Source organism: Nyctereutes procyonoides, unplaced genomic scaffold, assembly GCF_905146905.1.
Source record: "Nyctereutes procyonoides isolate TBG_1078 unplaced genomic scaffold, NYPRO_anot_genome, whole genome shotgun sequence".
Taxonomy (NCBI): Eukaryota; Metazoa; Chordata; class Mammalia; order Carnivora; family Canidae; genus Nyctereutes; species Nyctereutes procyonoides.
The window spans coordinates 89650910-89655693 of NW_026575140.1; the positions used below are offsets into that span (position 1 = coordinate 89650910).

A 4784-nucleotide genomic window follows, 5' to 3' on the forward strand; every position below is an offset into this window, starting at 1 on the left:
TCACAAGTATTTATATATCACCTTGTTTCTCTGTTGCACTCATGGCCAGTTCCTTGAGGCAATGATATTTATACAGTCATCAGGCTGAGTAGTACTGTAACATCTTAGCGCTTACATACTGAGAAAAGTAGAAATGATTTTTTCACATGCTTGTTCATTTCTTTACCTTATTACCATAAATCTAAGCCAGACTACAAAGATGATTTATTAGATAGTTTTTTATTCATCAGATTTGTAGAAAATATTTGTCTTTCCTCAAAAATAAAGTAATAAAATAATAAAAAATATAAGTACTAGTTTTTGTTAGAGTTTATCTTACATTAATCATTTCAAAAATGTGCCCTATTAGTGTGTATAATCAATAGCAACTACTAATATTCTGACATAATTATCTTCATAATTTACTATTGGTTCCTGTGCATATTGTTTTCTCAATATTTTAACCAGAGCAGAAGAGTATCAAGAGGTCAAGATGGAAAACCGTACAACTGTGACAGTATTTATCTTAGCAGGATTGACGGAGAACCCCAAACTGAAGATTGTGCTATTTGTCTTCCTGCTCCTCACCTACTTGCTAAGCATCTCAGGCAACTTAGTTATTATTACCCTCACTTTCCTGGACTCACAACTCAAGACCTCTTTGTATTTCTTTCTTAGAAATTTTTCTTTCTTCAAAATTTCTTATACGACAGTCTGCATCCCCAAATTGCTTGTAAGCATGGCAACTGGTGACAAAACCATTTCAGTTATGACAACATAACTCTTGTGCAACTCAGTTGCTCTGCCTTCCTTCTTGGAGCATCTGAATGTTACTTCCTGACTGTCATGTCCTACGATCGTTATGTCGCCATCTGCAAGCCCCTGCATTACACAACCATTATGAGCAGCAAAATCTGTATCCAGCTAGTCCTTAGCTCTTGGATCACTGGTTTCCTCATTATCTTTCCAGGACTCATTTTAGGCTTAAGCCTGGACTTCTGTGATTCCAATGTCATTGATCATTTCTACTGTGACAGTGCTCCCCTCCTGCAGATCTCCTGCACAGACGACACGTGTTGGAAATGATGAGTTTCATCTTAGCTTTGGTGACTCTGCTGGTCACTTTGGCATTAGTAATTCTATCATACACATATATTGCCCTGACAATTTTAAAAATTCCTTCTGCCAACCAGAGAAAAAAGCTTTCTCCACCTGTTCTTCTCACATGATTGTCATCTCCCCCTCATATGGCAGCTGCATCTTTATGTACCTTAAACCCTCACTCAAACAGAGGATATCCTTGATGAAGGGAGTGGCAGTTCTCAATACTTCTGTTGCTCCACTTTTGAATCCCTTTATTTATACTCTAAGGAAACAGCAAGTGAAGCAAGCATTTTATTTTTCTGTTCCATTGTAAGCATTCTCAATTTTTAAAAACATTTTTAAAAAATATTTTTCTTATTTATTCATGAGAGACACAGAGAGAGGGGCAGAGACACAGAAAGAGAGAGAAGCAGGCTTCCCTTTGGGAGTCTGATTCAGGACTAGATCCCAGGACCCCGGGATCACGCCCTGAGCTGAAAGCAGACGCCCAACCACTGAGACACCCAGGCATCCCAACATTCTCCAATTTGACGCATTTCTTCTCTGCTTCTTCCATTTAAATGTAGCAAATACTTGAAAGATTATTTTAGTCAACTTTATATATTAGTTCATGGAGACTTAATTATTTTTATATCTATGTGGTATATTTTGTACTTCTATTTGATTTTCTGCAAAATCTTGATAAGTTCGAAACAATTATATATCTTCCTTGGGATTTTACCTTTCCTTGGCTTTTATGTCCTGATACACATTTTTTATTGTTTTAAATAAATATATTTAAAAGTGGGAAGTTGAGATTAAAATATCAATATCATCCTTTTTCTTGAGAATTGAAAAAAAAACCCACTATGCTAGTGTAATAAAATATTATATGGTATATTATTTTTATTTTACATTTTATGCCATATAAGTAAATAAGTAAATAAATACTGACTCATGTATGTATACTAAATCAAGTAACTTTGATTAAGAATAAAATGCATCCTGGAGAGAGAGATCACATTTGATGCTTTATCAGCTATTCCTTCTTCATCTTGGAACTAACTGTGTTCCTTAATTTCTACATCTATAACATAACAACAAGTTTTTTTTATTTTGAGATATTTTAAGGCTAATTTGAAAGTATAAAATCAGTATTCTCCAGATTAAAAAACAAAATAAAATGAAAACTTGCAGAATAAATTATTCTGATTTTATCTTGTAAAAAATGCACTTTGGAGAGGTACGATAAGTTACTCTTGTCACATAGCTAGTCAGAGAAACAGAATTCAAATTCATTTCTGCTTGATTCCAGAGGTTATGTCTATCCAGTACCAGCAATCCCCAATCAGTCTGTAGCAAAGACTCGTCTATGTGTATTCTGAAATGATGATGGATTCAGTTTTGGGATTGAGTGTAGAGATGCAATTAGAGATTCTCATGCTGATTCCATTGCCTGCTAATGTAATTTATTGTAGTGCTTTGTCATTTTATATATGGGATATGCTACTTAAAAATCTGGAAAACTTCGTAATGTGGCAGTTATGTACTTAGAGGATGCTTCCTACAGTTTTACCATATGGTCTGGTATAGAGTCAAATTGTTTTGAAGTAGATAATTGCTTTTGTATATCCTAAATAATCTCCCTCTCTCTCACTGTCTCTTCTGACTTTTTCTCTCTTTCTCCCTCTCTCTCACATACACACATACACACCTTTCTCTATTTCAATAAATTTTTCTTTTTTCTTCCATTTCTTCTCTTTTCTTTTTTTTTCTTTTTTTTTCATTATTTTCTTTTGGTAGAATGACTTCTGTAAGGCATATGCGTACCTCTAAACCATAGTTAGCTAATCAAGGCTTTGGACTCCATGATTAGTTCAAGACTACACTTCTACTCTGGGCTTTACAAATGATCATATTCTCTCTACAAATAAGAACTCAATTAGTGTTGGGCACGAAACTAAAGTCAGTTCAGTAAAAATGTGATAAACATTTTGTAAATATTAGAATATTCTTTTCTGTTATAATTACAGCTATAAAAATAAACCCAGAACTTTCAGGAGTTCATTAAATAGAGCATGTTTACCTCACTATGAAACTAGGGTAAAGAAAAGCAGAGCCAAGAAATAAACTGAAAGAATATGAATGCCAATAACTTAATTTGATTCTCCATAACCAATAGTAATGAAGCTCATCCCTTGGAATTTCAGGTGGGACTCATAACTAAGGTGAATATCTAATTGTCCTATTTATTAAATGTTCTCTTTACCCCTTGGCCCTTGGTGGGTAGGGGTGTACCTCTTGGCCCTTGGTGGCTTTGTCCTCAGGTAGAAAGCAAGAGAAAATGAAAACTAAGAGAACTTTCACTCCCTATTTTCTTGTCTATTACATTTTACTTAATGTTTATGCAAATATCATCATGCCAGATAGTCCTAGAAATCTGTTTAAGAAAGGGACAATATTTAAGGTGCTAATTTTAGAGCACTTTTAGGTATACAACAAAATTGAAAGGAAGGTACAGAGATTTCCTATATACCCATGGACCTCATACACACACAGCTTTCCCTATTTACAACATCCTTCAGCAGAGAGGTATGTTTGTTACAACTGATGAACCTATACTGATACATCATAATTACCCAAAATCCATATTTTGCATTATGGTTCACTCTCAGTGAGTGTTCATTCTATAGATTTGGAAAAAATGTATAATGATTGATAGACATATAAAGATATAGCTAGGTAGATGATATAGGTTGTTGATAATAATACAGATATTGATGATATATAGACATAAATCCTCTGTGGCCTGCCTACTCATCACTCCCTATCGCTCAGCCACTGAAAACCATTGATTTTACTGTCTTCATTGTTTTTCCTTTTCCAGAATGCCATGTAAATGGAATTGGAATCATAAAATTTGGAATCATAAAATTTCAGATTGGTTTTTTCACTTAGTGATGTGCACTTAAGTTTCCTCTGTGTATTTTCATGACTTGATAGCTCGTTTATTTTTAGCACTGAATAATATTCTATTTTCCAGAAGTATCATAGATTATCCATTTACCTACTAACAGGTATCTTAGCTGCTTCTAAGTTTGGGCAATTATGAATAAAGCTGCTATAAAGATCCGTGTGCAGGTTTTTGGGTGGACATGTTTTCATCTCATTTGGGTAAATATCAAGATGAGTGATTGCTGTATCATATGGTAAGAATGTGTTTAATTTTGCAAGAAACCGCCAAACTGTCTTCAAAAGTTGCTAGACCATCTCACATTCTACCAGCAACAGATGAGAGTTCATTTTTCTCCACATCCTCATCAGCATTGGGTGATGTCATGTTCCAGGATTGTGTGTAGTGGTGGTATCTCCTTATTGTTTTAATTTACATTTTCCTGATTACACATGATGTGGGTCATTTTTTTGTGTGCTTATTTGCCATCTCTGTAGTATCTTGGGTGAGGTGTCTGTCAAGATCTTTGGCCCATTTTTTAATATTGTTCTTTTTCAGATTGTTGAATTCTAAGATTTTGTGTATTTGAGTTGACAATCCTTTTTAGATGTGTTTTCTCAAATCTTGTCTCCCTGTATGTGCCTTGTCTTCTCATTTTCTTGACATTATCTTTTGCAGAGCAGAGGTTTTTAATTTTAATGAAGTCCAGCTTATACATATTTCTTTCATGGATTATGGTGTTGTATCTAAAAGATCATTACTAAACCCA

The 4784-nt window shown here is 34.3% G+C and overlaps 1 pseudogene; it reads left to right on the forward strand.

The window, feature by feature from the left end:
• Positions 1–472: 472 nt before the first annotated feature.
• LOC129496971 (olfactory receptor 6C76-like) lies at positions 473–3961 on the forward strand (annotated as a pseudogene).
• The last annotated feature ends 823 nt before the right edge of the window (positions 3962–4784 follow it).